Here is a 21,301-nt window from a genome sequence, read left to right on the forward strand (position 1 = left end):
TGATGCACGCTGCCCGGGGCCCATCCACCAACCCCCCCCCACACAAGGCCTTCACACACCACTCCATGCAATCATGCCCCATGAATTGTGCTCACAGTGTACTCACCTGTTGGTCTGGAGGCCCACACAGCATTAGGTACTGGGGTAGGACCCCATCCACCAGTCTCTCCAAATACGCCAAGGTGAAGGAAGGAAGGGGCCCTTTCCCCAGTGACACAAGCCATGGTTGGTTCCAGACACAGGTCACAGCAACACATGCAGTGTAGGTCGTCTCCTGTTGAAGGTCAGGTAGCAAGTGAGTGAACAGATAGAAAATGGCAGTCACGTCCACGGCGGTGCGTACCGTCACCGTCGGCGTACATCTCCATTGGCCACTGTATCCCCTTAGGGCCCAATGATAACCAATGAGGAGCTGCACTGTGGTTCTCAACCGCCTCTGCAACGGCGCACAGCATCAGCGGAATTACCTCATTTCCACATGTCCTTCCATACAGGCAGGCGCCATTTCAGAGGGGGGTGCAGGCCATGGCACCTAACTGCGTCACAGTACACATAAGCACAATTTGGATTTCCAACAATATACTGTTAAAATCACAACATGCAATGAAGTATAGTGTTTGGAAATATGAGATACTAACCAGCTGCTCACCATTTTGCCCCATAGATTGCAACCGCTGCGGATGAATAGGAGATGGAGACATCCCCCGTGTACAGACCCCTGGTGGACTTGGCATCAATGGAGGACAGGCACATCATCCTCACCTATAGACTGGACCAGGCCGCAATCACAGAGCTGTATGCCCAATTGGAGCCTGACCTAATCTCTGCTATCCGTCACCCCATCGGGATCCCCCCTCTTGTGAAAGTCCTATCTGTGCTTCATTTCCTGGCAACTGGCTCCTTCCAAGTGACAGTGGGCTTAGCAGTAGGAATGTCTCAACCAATGTTCTCAATAGTGCTGACCAAAGTGTTGCATGCCCTGATTAAACACATGCGCAGCTACATGGTTTTCCTCCAGGTGGAGGATTTGGCCACAGTGAAAGCTGATTTCTATGCAATGGGACATATCCCCAACATTATTGGGGCAATTGATGGTACACATATTGCATTTGTCCCCACCCGGAGAAATGAACAGTTCTTCAGAAATCGAAAGAGCTTTCACTCAGTGAATGTGCCGATAGTGTGCCTGGTGGACCAGTACATCTCCCATGTCAATGTAAAATATCCTGGGTCTGTGCATGATGCCTTTATCCTGAGGAATAGCAGCATCCCATATGTGATGGCTCAACTCCAGAAGCACAGGGTGTGGCTAATAGGTGAGCCCTGGTTCCCACCCAGTGGTATTTGGTGCATGGTGTGGGCCCTAAGGGTTAGTGTGTGTCTAACAGTTGTCCCTCGATATTTGCAGGTGACCCTGGTTACCCCAACCTCTCATGGCTACTGACCTCAGTGAGGAATGCGAGGAAAAGGGCATAGGAACGTTACAATAAGGCACATGGGTGAACAAGAAGAATTATAGAGCAAACCTTTGGCCTCCTGAAGGCCAGGTTTCGGTGCCTCCATCTAACAGGTGGGTTCCCTGTGCTACTCACCCAAGAAGGTTTGCCAGATCATCGAGGCATGCTGTATGTTGCACAACCTTGCCTTACATCGGCAGGTGCCTTTTCTGCAGGAGGATGAGGCTGGAGATGGCCGTGTGGCAGCAGTGGACCCTGTAGATAGTGAAGGTGAGGAGGCAGAGGATGAGGACAACAGAAGTGCAATCATTCGTCAATACTTCCAATGACACACAGGTAAGACAGTGTACCTTAACATTTAATTGACAGTTTTGTGTTTGACATTGTCACTGGCAGGCTGATTTTCAAACTTCTATGGCCACTCACTGTACCCTTTAGCATCTCTATTTGCAGATATTTTTGCCCCTCTATCGCTCCTGGTGTATTGACTACAGCCAACTACAGGTCATTCCTAGGTATACATTACTGTACAGTTGAATTGCAGTCTTTAAACCTTGTTAAATGAATACATACTTAAATCATTTGACATACTCCATACTTCTATTTTTTCAAAGGGTGTTTATTTAAGTGCTAAGAAGTAGAGGGGGGTGCAATGGGCTGGGGTGATGGTGGAGGAAAGTCCAGAATTGAGTCCAGTCTATTTGTATCACAGGTGCATTGTCCAAGGGGGCATAGGAAGGAGAGCAATGGCAGTTCAAGGTGGGCAGGGTGACAGGGTGGGACACAAGGGTGACATTCAGGAGAGTCTTTTTTCCTGGTGGCGGTCTTGGCAATAGTCTCTGGCTTCTGCCTGGATCGTAGGGAATGTTTGCGGGGTGGTTCTGCAAGCGGAGATGGAGGACTGTTCATCGGTTTGGCTAGTGGTAGGGGCCCGGTGGTGTCCCACTGCCACACTCATACTGCTGGCCATGTCTGCCAGCACCCCTGCAATAGTGACCAGGGTGGTGTTGATGTCCTTAAAGTCCTCCCTGATCCCCAGGTACTGTCCCTCCTGCAGCTGCTCGTTCTCCTGCATTTTGTCCAGTATCTGGCGCAGCGTATCCTGGGAATGTTGATATGCTCCCAGGATCGCGGTGAGTGCCTCCTGGAGAGTCGGTTCCCTGGGCCTGCCCTCCCCCTGTCGCACAGTAGTCCTCCCAGCTTTCCTGTTGTCCTGTGCCTCTGTCCCCTGAACAGTGTGCCCATTGCCACTGACCCCAGGTCCCTGATCGTCCTGTGTTTGTGGTGTGCCCTAGGGTCCCTGTAGTGGTGGGCACACTGCTGATTGACTTGTCCTGGGAACAGAGGTATGGGCCTGCTGGGTGGGTAATGTGCTGGTGTTTTTTTCTGAGGGGGGAGGCTCTGTGGTGGTATAGGACTGTGCCTGGGTAACCGACTGTCCCGAGATCCCTGATGGGCCAGGTTGGTTATCCAGATCCAGGCGTCCAGAGCTGCTGTCATCACTGTGGGCCTCTTCTGGGGGGATACTGGATGTTGCTGGCACCTCCTCACAAGTGACGTTGGCTGGGGGACCAGTGGGGATGTAAATGCAGTGCTATTGTTTCTGCGTGTGACATATTGTGCATGGGTGTGTTGCTCTCTATGGTTGTTGTTGCCCTGGCATATTGTCCTTTGTGTGAGTTGGTATTTGGTGGGCTAGGTGATTGTCTCCAGTGTGCATGCAGTGGTGATAGTTGTCCATGCAGGTCTGTGATGGGTGTCCATGCATTGGTGTTGCATGCAGGGCTTGGTATTGGGATGGGTGGGTTGTGATGGTAGGGTGTGTGGGAGGTGGTGGAGTGATGGGAGTGAGGGTAAGGGTGGGGGTATGTGATGGCATGCAGGTGGGGGTGGTGAAAGTAGTAAAGAGTTGACTTACCAGAGTCCAGTCCTCCTGCCACTCCTGCATGGCCCTCAGGATGCATGATTGCTAAGACTTCCTCTTCCCATGTTGTTAGTTGTTGGGGAGGAGGTGGGGGTCCACCGCCAGTCCTCTGTATAGCTATTTGGTGTCTTGCTGCCACGGAACCCACCTTCCCCCATAGGTCATTCCACCTCTTCCTGATGTCATCCCATGTTCTTTGGTGCTGTCCCACGGCGTTGACCCTGTCCACGATTCTCCGCCATAGCTTCATCTTCCGAGCAATGGATGCCTGCTGCACCTGTGATCAGAATAGCTGTGGCTCTACCTGGATTGTTTCCTCCACCATGATCCTTAGCTCCTCCTCTGAGAACCTGGGGTGTCATTGTGGTGCCATGGGTGTAGTGTATGTGGTGTCGGTGAGGGTGTGTGGGGTGATGTGTTGGGGTGTGTGATGTAAGGTGCGTGGATGGTGTCTAGGTGATGGTGGTGTGTGGCTGTGGTCTTGTCTGTGGTCTTCCTATCTCTCTTGTGGCACTTGTTTTTAGTTGTATAGGGTTGTGGGTAATGGGGGTGTGTGTTTTATAGTGGTGTTAGTGGGTGGGTGTGGTGAGTGCATGTGTGTCTGGTGTGTGTAGTTTGAATTGTCCAATGTGGTGTTGTTTTGTATGTGTGTGTGTATTTTGAGCGCGGCGGTATGTACCGCCAATGGTTTAGCGCGGTTGAATGTCCGCCGCAGTGATTCGTGGGGCATAGGCCCTCATTACAACCCTGGTGGACGGGGAAGAAGTGTCGGTAATACCGCCAACAGGCCGGCGGAAAATAAAAGGAAATTATGACCGCCATGGTCATACGCCACTTCTCCACTCCGACCGCTGGGCTGGAGACTTCGGTCTCCAGCTCGGCGGCCGTCTCCAGACCGCCAGCAGTATCAGGACCCTGCATACCGCCCTGGATTTCGGGTGGTTTGGAACCGCCACGAAATCCATGGCGATAGGCACTAACAGTGCCAGGGAATTCCTTCATTGGCACTGATAGGGGTCTCCCCCACACCCCCCTGCAACCCCCAAAGGTGGCAGGACCCCCTACCCACCCCCACCCCTAACATGCACATACAACCCCCCCTCCCCACCCCCACCCCAACATGCACATACACACACCCCTACACTCACACATACACTACAACAACACATACCCGCACACATACAAACAGACATGCACACAGACCAACCCACACGTTTCCCATACACACAACACACTCCCCACATGCATACATGCACTCACACACCTCCTCTACATACTCACACGCACACCCCCATGCATGCAAACAACACACAACACCCCCCCCTCCCCTAACGGACGATCAACTTACCTTGTCTGTTGATCCTCCGGGAGGGGACGGGATCCATGGGGGCTGCTCCGTCGCCAGCACCCCGTCACCAGAACACCGCCACACCGAATCATGTGATTCGGTTTGAGCGCAGCGGTATGTACCGCCAATGGTTTACCGCGGTTGAATGTCCGCCACGTGATTCGTGGGTCATAGGCCCTCATTACAACCCTGGCGGATGGGGGAGAAGTTGCGGTAAATACCACCAACAGGCCGGCAGAAAATAAAATGGAATTATGACCATGGCGGTTACCGCCATGGTCATCCGCCACTTCTCCACTCCGACCGCCAGAGCGGTGATGACCGCTGGGCTGGAGACTTTGGTCTCCAGCTCAGCGGCTGTCACCAGACCGCCAGCGGTATCAGGACCCTGCATACCGCCATGGATTTCGGGTGGTTTGGAACCGCCACAAAATCCATGGCGGTAGGCACCATCAGTGCCAGGGAATTCCTTCCCTGGCACTGATAGGGGTCTCACCCACCCCCTCCCGCACCCCCAAGTCTTCCCCCCACACCCCCCATCCTCCTGCCACCCCCCAAAAGTGGCAGGACCCTCCTACCCACCCCCACCCCCAACATGCACATACACACACCCCTACACGCACACATACACTACAACAACACATACCCGCACACATACAAACACATACAACACAGACCAACCCGCACACATTTCCCATACACACAACACACTCCCCGCATGCATACACGCACTCACACACCTCCTCTACATACTCACACGCACACCCCATACACGCACACAACACACAACACCCCCCCCACCCACCTCCCCTAACGGACGATCAACTTACCTTGTCCGTTGATACTCCGGAGGGGGCGGGATTCATGGGGGCTACTCCGCCGCCAGCACCTCCTCACCAGAACACCGCCACACCGGGACGTGATTCGGTGGGCGGTGTTCTGATGACGGTGTGGTGGAGGTGGAGCAACCTCAACTTCCCCGCCGGCCGCCAGGATGGCTGCTGGCGGCTCTCCGTCCGAAAAAGGACAGAGGGCTGCCAGCAGTCATAATACGCCGCACGGAAAACTGCCTGCACTGGCGGTCTTCAGCACAGTGGTACCTCGGCTGTCTTGAAAAAAGACCACTGAGGTCAAAATGAGGGCCATAATGTTGTGGGCGTAGTTCTGTTGGCGTAATGGTGTGGGTTTGGATACCGCCAGTTTATCATCAACCTTTGGGCTGGCGGACTTGTGTGTGTGGCTGTATAGTGACGGATTGCTATGTGTGTGTCATAATATGGGTAGCTGAAATCCGCCGCAGCGGTGGTATGTTGGCGGCAGTTGGCATGGCGGTAAGCAGAACTTACCGCCAATTTTATAATGAGGGCCTAAGTAATTTGCACAGAATCACAGGATTTCAAGCTAACACCAAAACTCGAATCTGGTTCCCCAGTTGCCAACTCTGCAGCTCTGGCTGTAATGCCATATCCTCTCCCTAAGCGAAACATATAATCAAGTGATCAACTGGATAAAAAAACATTAAGATAGAAAATAATTTATGAGTGCTTTGTCACTATTTGAGAACTCAGACAATATGTCCTCATTTTAGTTTCATTTTAGTTTTTTAGAACACTAACTATAAAAAATATGACCCACTTATTTTTGTAATTTATAAAGGAAATGCTTCTGTTATTACAGTATTGATCGCATCAAGATGTCATCAGGTGTGCCACACTTTTGTAACAAATTTAGAATGTTAGCGATCTAGTTGTTTATTAGAATAATATGGGTAGTCAGCTGTCATGGGCATGGACTCAGATAATTGAGGGCAAGGAGGATGGTGAAGAGCAGCAAGTTAACCACATTGGGCAGGTGGGAGCTACAGTGGCAATATAACAGACCATTGAGGGCAGAAGGAAGAGGCATTGGCAGTAGAACTATACATGCCAACAGATCTGATTCAGGCAGGAGACTGATGTTTTAAGCCTATAAGGTTTTTTTTTTAAATCTGTCTTCTGTCTAAAATCCTATCTTCGTCAATGTAATTCTATAGGGAAAATCAACCCTCTTACCAATTTCAAAATGTTTTGAAAGTATAGTACATTGGATCATGGAGGGCAAGAGGAATGGGGTAGGAGATGGACTCAGATTACGGAGGGCAGGAGGGAGATGGGCAGGGGCACCATATAGCGCAGGCGTCAGGGGCTGCAACAGCACAGTACACCACACAGGGTAAGCAGGAAGGCAGTGCAGCACAAAGGACCATGAAAAGCAATTAGGAGGAGATAGGGCCGTGCACATGAACAACAGAGGGGAAAGAGGTAAGGGCAGCGAGTTGACCATACCAGGCAGACAGAAGGGACAGTTGCAGCATAACGGACCATGAAGGGCAGGAGGAAGGGGGAAAGGGCACGACAACGGACCGTACAAGTCGGGAGGGAAGGAATAGGTGTCTGCACGTGGAAAACAGAGAGCAGAGGGCAAGGGACAGGGCAGGAGCAGCAAGCTGATAAAGCAGGTGGGAGGGGCTGTGGCAGCACAGAACACCAGGCATTTCAAGTAGGAGGGTTAGTGGCAGCACAACAACCATGGTGGGCAAGAGGGATGAGGCAGAGGCATGCACAAAGGACCATGGAGGACAGAAGGAAGGGGTAAGGGCTGGACACAGACAAGCAGAGGCAGGAGTTGCAGGCGTGGACATCAAGCTAAAAGGAGGGCACTGGCAGAACATCAGACCATGCAGTGCAGAATCGAAGGGGCTGGTACATGGACTCAGCAGAGGGTAGGGAGTAGGTGGGCGGGGCAGCAAGATAACTGTCCATGGCAGGCAGGAAGGGCAGTGGCAGAACAACAGTCACACAGGGCTGTAATGATGGAACAGGGAAATTGAGTTGGAAAATGGATGGCAAGGAGGAGGCAGTGCAGTTGCAGCTAGCTTGGGTGGGGGAAGCACAATGCCAGGGCAAACCCTGCATCCTCCCCCCACCCTCTTTGTATTGCGATGAGAGGCTTACTTAACATTAAAAACCCTTGAAATTCACTTAAAAAAACAAAGGTTACAGGGATGTTATAGTTAGGAAATAGAATTAAAATAAACTTAGAAATTCTCAAAAAAAACAAAGGTTACAGGGAGGTGTAACCGGGTCATTGGATCTCCGGTCTCAACATTCGCCCCCGAGCCGCATCAGCAGTGCCCTTGGGGAACAACACAGAGAAGCGACCCCCAGGAGATGTCTATCAGTCCGGATTTCCGGGTTGATTGGGTGGGACTGACGGGTCAAAAGGTGAACACAGAGGAGGTGAAGGCGCGCGACTCCAGAAAGCCGGAAGGAGCAAGGAGTGAGGAGAGCCACCGAGGCAGAGAGGCAAGATGGGCTGACAAGCACGAGGAGAGATGTAGAGAAGAGCGCGGTGAAGAAGAGAAGAAGGAAACAGGTGGAGAGAAGTTACCATACCCAAGGCCGTTGGACGAACGGACCCGCCACGTCCCTGGAGGGCCGTGGCTGTCCCAGATATGATTGTATCTCAATTTTAGTTACTTTCCGTTTGTAAGCCGGAACAGGAGCGAGGGCCACATAGCGGGGGAGGGAACCGAGGACCGAGTTCCAAGAAACGCGCAAGCGAATTGAGAGTGTATGTGCCTCTAACCACAAAATATCTTTCCCAGATAGGGACTGTGAAGTACAACAGTCCTATGAGAGGAGCCTGAAAGTCACAATATTCTTTTGGTTGCACAATAAACACTTATGGGCTCTTAGGTTATCTAAGGCCCAAACCCTATCTGGTCACAATCCGTCACTGCTACACCCCTTCTCGTCACCACCCTATTACTAACCTACCCTAACCTAATCCCCAGACCTCTAATACTTACCTCTTTCTTTATTCCCGGGGTCCACCGCCGACGGTTAAAACTGAGTGTGACGGGTTCTTTATCCCGGGTTGAAGGGATATTGGAAGAAGGCGACAGACGCGGGTTCAAGGGGTTAACTAATTTATTTCAGTTCGGTTTTAAGATGAACTTATCATCTTCTCACAATGCCAGTGTTGGTTTAGTCTCTCAACGAAAAGAATAAAATCCCTTTCTCTTTCTTTCTTTCATTCAGAGTTCGGGTAAGGTTCCTGGTGTGGTCTGGTCCAGCTTTAAGAAGGTTTGGGTCTTCCCATATGTCAGCGGCCCAGGTTCCCCAGAATAAAGAAGAAAAGAAAACAGGTAAGTGGGGAAAATATATAGAGTTATTTAGGTTTAGTAGGGTGGTGGGGGAATAGGTAGGAGTGCAGGTAGGTGAGGGATTACTTTTGTAGTGTCTTTCTCCCTGCCCCAGTGCGTTCGTTGAACTCCCCCTTTTCTTTGACAGCAGCTATTTAGGGTTGGGTTTCTGTGAGGTTAGAGGGTTTAATGTTTCCCTTCAAACCGTCTCCCCTTCCTTATAGGACCTCAACCCTTTCCCCTTGGTCCCCCGTAATCCCAGTAACCACCCGGAGCCCCACTCCCAATTGCGATACGATCGTACCTCTGGTGGCCACGCCCCTCCAGGGACGCGGCCGGCTTCCTGGCGATCTCCCGACTTCACTGGGGCAGGGGCGGGAGGCTCCCTGAGTATCTCTCCTCCTTGGCGTCGCTCCTCTTCTGTTCCGGGACCCACTTCGTTGGTGTGCGCGTTTTTCTGTTCGTCTTCTCCTCCTGTTGCTCCCTGAGCGTCTCTCTTCCTCTCCGGCGCTGCGTTCTCGGCGCCGTCTTCTCTTTCAAGTCATCTCCTGGCGTACATGACGTTCGACGTCATGACGTCCAGAGCTTCGCGGGTGCCCCCGGGGTATTCCTCCACAGTTGCCGCATCTTCCTGAAGACCGGCGTCGGGAGGCGTCCGGTTACACATCCCCTCACTTGAATGGGGCTGTTCGAGTCCCACAGGTCCCGGAAACCGGGATAAATAGTCTGCCTGACCCATAAGGTCACCAGGGAGGTGGCAAACCTGAAAAGAGAAAGGTTGAAGCTCGATAAACCACCTCAGGATACGATTGTTGGTATCTTTATACCTCGAGAGCCAGGTAAGGGGAGCATGATCTGTAAACAATAGGAAGGACCTTCCTAAAAGGTAATATTGGAGGCTTTCGATTGCCCATTTAATGGCAAGACACTCCTGCTCGATAATGGGATATTTCTGTTCCCTGGGAAACAGTTTACGGCTAATAAAGACTACGGGATGGCTTACTCCGTTTTCATCTTTCTGAAAAAGCACGGCACCCAATCCTACGTCGGAGGCATCCGTTTGAAGATGGAAGGGTTTATTAAACTCAGGGCATTTTAAAATCGGTTGAGTAGTGAGGCATCTCTGTAAGGTACGATAACTATAATTTTGAGCCGTGTTTAATCTCGTAATGGTTTTGGGTTGACCCTTTCTCAGAAGGTTGGTCAGGGGGGCGGCCAAGGTGGAATAATGGGGTATAAAGCGTCGATAGTATCCTACCAGGCCTAAAAAGGATTGGACCTCCTTTTTCGATGTGGGAGCATTGATGCGTAGGATGGCTTCAATTTTATTCATTTGGGGTCTAAGTATACCCTTCCCTATGTGATAGCCCAGGTAAGAGATATCATTAAAGGCCAGTCGACTTTTGGAAGGGTTGGCTGTCAGTCCAGCCCTTCGTAATGTTGTAAAGATTTTGTCTATATGCGTCAAATGGTCTTCCCAAGTCTCACTAAATATGACGATATCATCCAGGTATGCGGCAGCGTATCTGGTATGAGGTCGTAGAATGGTGTCAATGAGGCATTGGAAGGTGGCGGGTGCCCCGTGTAGCCCGAAAGGGAGAACATTAAAATGATATAGTCCGGAGGGAGTAGAGAAGGCCGTTTTTTCTTTATCTTCTGGGGCCAGCGGGATCTGCCAGTAGCCTTTTGTCAAGTCGAGAGTAGACATATATTTAGCTTTTCCCAATTTCTCTAAGAGTTTGTCTACTCTTGGAAGGGGATACGTGTCAAACTGTGATATATAATTGACTCGTCTAAAGTCAATACAAAAACGTATAGACCCATCCGGTTTGGGCACCAATACCACAGGCGAGCACCAGGGACTTTGGGAAGGTTCTATAATGTCTAGGTCTAACATTTTCTCGATTTCACTTTCTACCAGAACCTTCCTAGCTTCAGGGATACGATAAGGGCGTAACCGTACTACCTTACCAGGAGGGGTTATGATTTGATGATGTACCAGCTTGGTTCTACCGGGCATCAAGGAGAACATCTGGGGATGTTCATCGAAAAGTGTGTTTAACTGCTTGCTCTGTTGAACCGAGATGTCTGTATTTATGACCGGTACCTCGCTTCCGCTAGGGCGATCAGTGGGGCACCACCCTATCTCCAATTCCTTAATGGTGTTAACCAGACATCCTCGGTTCTGGTCGGTCAGAGGTTCTTCACATTTTTTTAGTAGATTAACGTGAAAGATCTGTGACCTATTGGGACTATCGGTGAGCTGAATTTTATAGGTCACGGGTGTTATTATTCCTGTCACGTTATATGGTCCCTGCCACTTTGCTAACAGTTTGTTGTCTGAACTGGGGAGAAGCACTAACACCTTATCCCCTATGGAAAAAGACCTCAACTGAGTATTCCTATCATAATACTTTTTTTGTTTCTCTTGAGCCTTCTCCATGTGTTCTCTTACGTTTTCCCACACTGTGTGTAGGTGGGTTTTTAATTCCCGGATATATTTCAGAAGGGTCTTTTCCCCATCCTCCTCCTCCCATAATTCCGCTGCCATGTCTAATAAGGTCCTAGGTTGTCGTCCGAACAACAGTTCAAACGGACTATGGCCCGTAGAAGCTTGTTCATGGGTTCTGATAGCGTATAATACTAAGGGGAGTTTCCTATCCCAGTCTTTACCTGTCTCGGAGATAGATTTCTTTAGAAGATTTTTCAGAGTCCGATTGTACCGTTCCACCAGACCATCAGTCTGTGGATGATAAACCGACGTCCGCAATTGTTTGATCCCCACAAGTTGACAGATTTGTGTCATCAAGGAGGACATGAATTGGGTGCCTTGGTCTGTTAAGATTTCTCGGGGAAAGCCGATTCGGGAGAAGAACCCTATCATGGCGTGGGCAACACTCTTGGTGTTAATACTACTAAGAGGGATGGCCTCGGTGTATCTTGTGGCGTAATCCACCAACACTAATATGTAACGGTATCCTCTGGAAGAGGGTAGGAGAGGACCGACAATGTCCATTCCTATTCTTGAGAAAGGAATATCTATGATGGGAAGAGGTTGTAAAGGGGCTCTTCTCCTTGCACCAGGATCAATCATTTGGCATTTAGGACACTGCTGACAGAATTTCCTAATCTGTGAAAAGACACCCGGCCAATAGAACTTCCTCAACAGATACTCTTCCGTTTTCTCCCTCCCATAGTGGCCACCCCTTGACTGGCTGTGGGCTAGGTGTAGGACTTGTTGTCTATAGGGTTCGGGGACTATCAATTGCTTCTTTTCTTCTCTGTCATTGCTAGTGACTCGATATAATAGATTTTTAACGATTGTGAACGATGGACCCTTATCTTGGAGGGTCCGGGGCCGTGCATTTTTCCAGGCATGAACCAAACTTGGATCTTCTCTTTGACAGCTCCGGAAGGGGGGGAGGTTAGTAAGGGTAAGAACCTGTGTAATTACCCTCTCGGGGCTCGAGTTTTCTTTTGCGTAGGCTTTTCTGGTTGCTCTTTTTTCATTTCGGGAGGGTTTGTATCTGTCTAACGGAGGAGGTATAGGTATGTTAGAGAAGGGAGCATTTTTCCACCAGGTACTCAATTCTTCAGAATATCTTGTACTATCCAGAAGCTCCGAGAATCCAGTAAAGTCCGTTCCTATAATAGCTTCTTCAACTAGTCGTTCCACTACCCCCATCCTTATGGGGGTTTCTTTTCCCTCCCATGATAGGGTTGTCCAGGTTAGGGGATATTCTCTTGTTTCGCCATGAATACAACAGATGGATACAGTAAGTCCTGAAGTAAAGGTAGGGTTAACAAGTAAATCAGCCCGGATTACTGACTGACTGCACCCTGAATCAATGAGGGCCAGTGTGGTTCTTCCATTGATAACAAGTCTCTTCTTATATGGGGTTTCTTTCCCCCTGGTATAAAAGACTCTTCCCCTAGTAATTCCTATTTCCATTGGTTCTGGTTTTTCTGTTTTTAGGGGGCAAACCCGGACTATATGTCCCCATTCACCACAACTAAAACACTGTGGTTGTTGCATATACTGTACGGTCTCTCAAGTCCTCGCGTTTTTCCTGTATCCTCGCTGGTTTTTCGCCCCACTGATGAGGTCGAACCGGGACTCTGTCGAATGGGGCTAGGCGTTGACCGAAGGGGGGGGACCTTGAACTCGAGGGAGCGGTGAAAGGCACAGGCTAACTCGATGGTGGTGTTAGTGTCTGGGTTTGGGTGTTGTTTGATCCAGTGACGCGTGTTGGGGGGTAGGGCGTCTAGATATTGTTCTAAGAGTACGATCTCAATTATATCTTCCCTATTAGTTCCAATGGGGCCTAACCATTTGAGACCCAAATCTTTGATCCGGAAGTATAGGGCCCGGGGATTCTCGGAGGGCCCCCACTTGGCTTTCCTAAACCGGACTCGGTAATGTTCTGAATCAAAACCCACCCGTTCCAGGATGCTCTTTTTAATGTCCTGATCGGGAGTTATTCCGCCTGGGTTCACCGCTTGATAAGCTGCTTGGAGGGTTCCTGTTAATAATGGGGCAAGATATTGACCCCATCGCTCCGCGGGCCAGGTAGCGGAAGTGGCAATTCGCTCAAAATTAGTAAAGAAGGCATCTGGGTCTTCGCCTTCCTGATACCGCTGTAGGACCGAACTGGGCACATTCGGATGTACCCGGGTGGCTGCAATTGTATCCGTGAGATTTTTGATGGCAGTCTCATGAACCAATTGATTGTTGGCCATGATAGTGGCCTGACTTTTAAGCGCACTTTGTAGGGCCTCCCTTTCCACTTTAGCCTCCTTCTGTTGCTCTTCCCACACTATTTGCAGATGCCTCTGTCCCTCGGCCAACTGCTGCATCATATTGGATATCATGGGTTTATCCTCCATGGTCTTGGATTACCTGTCGCCTGGTCCAATATCCCACTTCTGACACCACTGTGACGGGTTCTTTATCCCGGGTTGAAGGGATATTGGAAGAAGGCGACAGACGCAGGTTCAAGGGGTTAACTAATTTATTTCGGTTCGGTTTTAAGATGAACTTATCATCTTCTCACAATGTCAGTGTTGGTTTAGTCTCTCAACGAAAATAATAAAATCCCTTTCTCTTTCTTTCTTTCAGAGTTCGGGTAAGGTTCCTGGTGTGGTCTGGTCCAGCTTTAAGAAGGTTCGGGTCTTCCCATATGTCAGCGGCCCAGGTTCCCCAGAATAAAGAAGAAAAGAAAACAGGTAAGTGGGGAAAATATATAGAGTTATTTAGGTTTAGTAGGGTGGTGGCGGAATAGGTAGGAGTGCAGGTAGGTGAGGGATTACTTTTGTAGTGTCTTTCTCCCTGCCCCAGTGCGTTCGTCGAACTCCCCCTTTTCTTTGACAGCAGCTATTTAGGGTTGGGTTTCTGTGAGGTTAGAGGGTTTAATGTTTCCCTTCAAACCGTCTCCCCTTCCTTATAGGACCTCAACCCTTTCCCCTTGGTCCCCCGTAATCCCAGTAACCACCCGGAGCCCCACTCCCAATTGCGATACGATCGTACCTCTGGTGGCCACGCCCCTCCAGGGACACGGCCGGCTTCCTGGCGATCTCCCGACTTCACTGGGGCAGGGGCGGGAGGCTCCCTGAGTATCTCTCCTCCTTGGCGTCGCTCCTCTTCTGTTCCGGGACCCACTTCGTTGGTGTGCGTGTTTTTCCGTTCGTCTTCTCCTCCTGTTGCTCCCTGAGCGTCTCTCTTCCTCTCCGGCGCTGCGTTCTCGGCGCCGTCTTCTCTTTCAAGTCCTCTCCTGCCGTACATGACGTTCGACGTCATGACGTCCAGAGCTTCTCGGGTGCCCCCGGGGTATTCCTCCACAGTTGCCGCATCTTCCTGAAGACCGGCGTCGGGAGGCGTCTGGTTACACTGAGCCATCCCGATCAACACGCTACCGCACCGACATCCATCAAAGGAGGAACCTAGAAAAGAAAAGAGGAAAAGAACATTATTACCTGGACTAAAACCACGAGGAAAAGTCCTGCAAGAAACCAGAAATAAATTAGGAGTGTCTTTAAAAACCCAGGCTTAAAGAAAATAAAGAGCACTTTGGAAAGAGATAGTGTCTTATGTATCTTTAATGCCTTAAAACTATCAGGGTCCTAGGGGAACCCACCACAGTGGTGTCAGAAGTGGGATTATTTTTATAAGGCATTAAAACAGTATAAGTAGCGATGGAGGAAAAGCCCACCATAGTGGACATGATGCAACAGCTGGCTAAAGGGCAACAACACCTCCAGCTTGTTTGGGAAGAACAACAAAAGGAAACCAAAACGGAGCGAGAAGCCCTTCAAAGCGCATTGAAAAGTCAAGACACCATCATCGCCAACAATCAGTTGGTCCATGAAAATGCGTTGAAGACTCTGACTGACACCATCGCCGCCACCAGGGTTCACCCCAATGTTCCCAGTTCAGTATTACAAATATACCAAGAGGGCGATGATCCAGATGCCTTTTTTACAAATTTTGAAAGGGTAGCCACTTCCGCTACTTGGCCCCAAGAGAGGTGGGGCCAGTACATTGCCCCATTGTTGACTGGTACCCTACAAGCAGCTTACCAAGCGGTGAACCCTGGTGGAACTACCCCATACCATGAGATCAAGAAAAGTATTTTAGAACGTGTGGGTTTTGACACCGAACATTACCGACTTCGTTTCAGGAAAACCAAGTGGGGGCCTTCGGAAAACTCACGGGCATTGTATTACCGGGTTAAAGACCTTGGCCTAAAGTGGTTAGGACCAATAGGAACGAACAGGGAGGACATTATCAAAACCATTCTCTTAGAGCAATATATGGAAGCCCTTCCCCCTTGCACGCGCAACTGGATTAAACAACACCATAATCCTGATACCACCACTACTATTGATTTGGCTTGTGCCTATCATCCTTCCATAGAATTTAGGACTGGAACCCAATGAAGTAGTCCTGCCCGTACCCATCCAGTTATTGCTCCCTTCTGTCCCCTGAGTAGAAAACAACCCAAAGACAATGGAAGCTCCCGAATGGCGGAACGACCACCCCTCCAGCAACCCCAATGTTATAGCTGCAGAGAATGGGGTCATATTGCTAGTATGTGTCCTCACAAATTGGACAGGCCTGAACCAATGGAGATTGGTATAGCCCGTGGAAGGGTGTATTATGCAGGAGAAGAAAATAGACAGTACAAGCGTGAGTTAGTTGTCAATGGACGGCGGGTCAGAGCATTAGTGGATTCTGGCTGCAGCCAGTCGGTCATTAGGGCCAGCCTGATAGACAGGGTAGCACTGAACCCGGGATCAGCAGTGGCTATTTGTTGTATTCATGGGGACTCAAGAGAATATCCTTTGACCTGGGTCACCCTTACCTGGGGTGAAAGAAAGGATGAGATTAGAATGGGGGTGGTAGACCGACTGGTGGAAGAGGTTATTATCGGGACCGATTATGTACAGTTTCCAGCAGTTCTCGACAGTGTCCAAAAGAACGGAGACATCGATACATGGTGGATCGAAGCCCCATTTTCTGGAGAACCAATCCGGCCAGGTGAAACAAGATACAAACCTAGTAAAACTGAGAAAAGAGAGACAAAGAGACTATATGCACTTAAGGAGCATGAGACTCGTCGGGTAAATATACCACATGTGGCTCTTACTAGCCTTCCCCTTTCAGATATTGTCAAAGAGAAGACCCCACCCTCCAAAATGCCTGGAAGGCAGCCAGACCTAGAAACCCTGGAGAAAAGGGACCTTGTTATTCCATACACAAGAACCTTTTATATAGACTCACGAATCACAACAACCAAGAAAAGAGGCAGCTATTAGTTCCCGAACTCTATTGGTTGCAAGTCCTACATCTAGCCCATAGTCAGTCGGGGGGGCCACTATGGAAGGGAAAAAAACGAGGAATATCTCTTGCGTTGATTTTACTGGAAGGGTGTATTTTCCCAAATACGCAGGTTTTGTCAACAATGTCCCAAATGTTAACTAGTTGATCCGGGACCTTGCAGACTGGCTCCCCTACACCCTTTACCTATTATCGACATACCCTTTTCCCGGGTGGGAATGGACCTGGTGCGACCACTTATTCCTTCCTCAAAAGGGTATAGATATATCCTAGTCCTCGTCGACTACGCTACAAGATATCCTGAGGCCGTTCCCCTTACCAGCATGAATACTAAAAGTGTAGCACATGCCATGATTGGTTTTTTTTCTCAAGTTCGTTTCCCTAAGGAGATATTAACCGATCAGGGTACACAATTCATGTTGAATCTAATGACACAAATCTTCCAGATCCTTGGGATAAAACACCTGAGGACCTCGGTATACCACCCCCAGACTGACAGACTAGTAGAGAGGTATAACCGTACCTTGAAAGCACTCTTAAAAAAAAATGTCTCTGACTCCGGAAAAGACTGGGATAGACGGTTACCATTGGGTCTCTACGCAATGAGAACCCATGAGCAGTCCCCTACTGGGCACAGTCCCTTTGAGTTAGTATTTGGGCGACAACCCCGAACCTTACTGGATATGGCTGCAGAGATGTGGCAGGAGGATGAGGGAGGAGAAAAATCCTTGCTAGACTATACCCACAATCTAAAATCCCAGATCCATACCCTATGGGAAGATGTGAGAGAACACTTAGAGAGAGCCCAGGCTAAACAAAAACAGTCTTGTGACAGGAACACCCAGATACGTAAGCTAAATACCGGGGAGAAGGTTCTTATCCTAATACCCAGTTCAGAAAACAAATTATTAGCGAGATGGCAGGGACCCTACACGTTTTTAGGGGCCGTTACTCCAGTCAAGTATATCATAGAAATGTCCAAAAATCCGAGGAAAACCCACATTTACCACATAAATCTCCTAAAGAAATGGGAGGACCCCAATAGTCCCCCAACAGAATCCGTTGTGGGATTCCTGGTTAACACGGCAAAAGAACTAGACATAGGATGGTGCCCTACACATTCAGAAATAAAACCCGAAGGACCCCAGAGAAATGATTCCTTACTACCTCAACAACAGGCGCAATGAACCCATCTCCTGTTTAGACACAATAAGGTGTTCTCCACCCAGCCAGGGAAAACTACAATAACACAACACCACATTAAAACTCTGCTAGGGAAGGTGATACGTCTTAAACCGTACAAGATACCCGAAGCCAGGAAGATAATGGTCGAACAAGAGATAAAGAAGATGTTACAGATGGGAGTCATAGAACCCTTTAATAGCCCGTGGTGTTCCCCAGTAGTATTGGTCCCCAAACCGGATGGGTCTGTCCATTTTTGCATTGACTTCTGGCAAGTAAACGCTATTTCCCAATTCGACACCTATCGCCTTCCCAGAGTAGATGAGCTAATAGAACGGTTAGAGAGGGACAAATACATGTCCACTCTTGATCTTACTAAAGGATATTGGCAAATCCCTTTAGATTCAGCAGATAGGGAAAAAACAGCTTTTTCCACATCCTCAGACCTGTATCACTTTACGGTCCTTCCTTTCGGGCTACATGGGGCCCTGGCTACATTTCAACGGCTCATGGACTCTCTATTGCGACATCATACCAAGTATGCAGCAGCCTACTTGGATGATATCGTAATATATAGTGAAACCTGGGAGGACCACTTAGTACACCTGGATAACATATTTACAACCTTATATCAAGCCGGATTGACAGCCAACCCCACGAAGAGTTGTTTGGCCTATACTGACATTTCATATTTGGGATACCACATAGGAGGAGGCATAATTAAGCCCCAGCTTAATAAAGTAGAAGCCATTACACGCATCCCTCCACCAACCACAAAAAAGGAAGTGCGCTCCTTCTTCGGCTTAGTAGGATATCATCTCAGGTTCATCCCCCATTATTCCACCTTAGCGGCTCCCTTAACGGACTAACTAAAAAAGGGTCAACCGACGAAAATAGCATCCTTAACACAAGCCCAACACAGGAGTTATGTGACCCTTCAAACCTGTCTCACCACCAAACCTATTCTCTCTTGTCCTGACTTCCTTAAACTGTTCCACTTTCATACCAATGCCTCTGATGTAGGCATAGGCGCAGTGTTATTCCAACGGGGAGAAGAGGGTAGTAATCACCCCATAGTTTTCATCAGTCGTAAGTTACTGCCCCGAGAGCAACACTACCCTATTATTGAAAGAGAATGCCTGGCCATCAAATGGGCCATCGAAAGCTTACAGTACTACTTGCTGGGACGTCCCTTTCTTCTGTACACCGATCACGCCCCCCTTATCTGGTTGTCTCGTCATAAAAATACCAACGCCCGCGTACTACGTTGGTTGATGGAACTACAACCTTTTACCTTTCAGGTGTGCCACCTTCCAGGAGAACAGATGTTTCCTGCCAATTACTTATCTCGCTATCCGGTGGAACAGGGTCTGGAACAGCCCCAGTCACGGGGAGGGACGTGTAACCAGGTCATCGGATCTCCGGTCACAACATTGACCCCTGAGCTGCATCAGCAGTGCCCCAGGGGAACAACACAGAGAAGCGACCCCTAGGAGATGTCTATCAGTTCGGATATCCGGGTTGATTGGGCGGGACTGACGGGTCAAAAGGTGAACACAGAGGAGGTGAAGGCGCGTGACTCCAGGAAGCTGGAAGGAGCAAGGAGTGAGGAGAGCTACAGAGACGGAGAGGCAAGACGGGCCGACAAGCGCGAGGAGAGCCGTAGAGACAAGCGCAGTGAAGAAGAGAAGAAGGAAACAGGCAGAGAGGTTACCGTACCCAAGGCCGTTGGACGAACGGACCCGCCGCGTCCCTGGAGGGGCGTGGCTGTCCCAGGTACGATCGTATCTCAATTTCAGTTACTTTCCGTTTGTAAGCCGGAACGGGAGCGAGGGGCACATATCGGGTGAGGGAACCTAGGACTGAGTTCCAAGAAACGCACAAGCGAATTGAGAGTGCATGTGCCCCTAACCACACAATACCTTTCCCAGATAGGGACTGTGAAGTACAACAGTCCTATGAGAGGAGCCTGAAAGTCACAATATTCTTTTAGTTGCACAATAAACACTTATGGGCTCTTAGGTTATCTAAGGCCCAAACCCTATCCGTCACTATCCGTCACTGCTACACCCCTTCCCGTCACCACCCTATTACTAACCTACCCTAACCTAATCCCCAGACCTCTAATACTTACCTCTTTCTTTATTCCCGGGGTCCACCACCAATGGTTAAAACGGAGCAATGCCGATCAACACGCCACCGCACCGTCATCCATCAAAGGAGGAACCTAGAAAAGAAAAGAGGAAAAGAACATTATTACCTGGACTAAAACCACAAGGAAAAGTCCTGCAAGAAACCAGAAATAAATTAGGAGTGTCTTTAAAAACCCAGCCTTAAAGAAAATAAAGAGCACTTGGGAAAGAGATAGGGGGTCATTACAACATTGGCGGTAAAAGCCGTTTACCGCTGTGCAGAAGACTGCCAACACACCGCCGCGGAATTCCGCCACGGTCATTATGACCCACAGCTCGGAATCTGCCAAAATCCAGACACCCACACAAGTCCGCCACACCAAAGGTCAGTGATAAACTGTCAATAACAAAACCTCCACCGTCACGCCAACAGGAATACGCCCACACTATCACGATCCACGAATCCACGCGGCGGTCTTCCAACCGCGGTATTCCATTGGCGGTACACACCGCCACGCTCAAAATACACACACATTTACAAAACACTACCACATTGAACAATTCCAAATACACACACCTGATACACATACACACACCACTCCCACACACCCACTACAATATAAAACACACACCCACATCACACACAAACCCTTACGTCAACAATTGCGACTGAGGGCCAGAGAGAGACACCACCATCTACAAACTAGCATCCACAGGCACTCCACACCATCACTCACACAACATCCACACACCTCACACAACACACCTCTAAATATCACCCCACACATCACAACAAACACCACCCCACACATCACCCACACCACCCCTTGGCACCGCAAAGACACCCCAGGTTCTCTGAAGAGGAGCTCAGGGTAATGGTGGAGGAAATCATCCGGGTAGAACCACAGCTATTTGGATCACAGGTGCAGCACACCTCCATAGCTAGGAAGATGGAGCTATGGCGAAGAATCGTGGACAGGGTCAATGCAGTGGGACAGCACCCAAGAACTAGGGATGACATCAGGAAGAGGTGGAACGACCTCTGGGGGAAGGTGATTTCCTGGTCTCAAGACACCACATCGCGGTTCAGAGGACTGGCGGCGGACCCTCACCTCCTCCCCAACAACTAACAACATGGGAGGTGCAGGTCTTGGCTATACTGTATCATGAGGGCCTCGCAGGAGTAGCTGGAGGAATGGACTCTGGTAAGTCAAATCTTAACTATCACATCCCCC

This window comes from Pleurodeles waltl, chromosome 11 (assembly GCF_031143425.1).
Source record: "Pleurodeles waltl isolate 20211129_DDA chromosome 11, aPleWal1.hap1.20221129, whole genome shotgun sequence".
NCBI lineage: Eukaryota > Metazoa > Chordata > Amphibia > Caudata > Salamandridae > Pleurodeles > Pleurodeles waltl.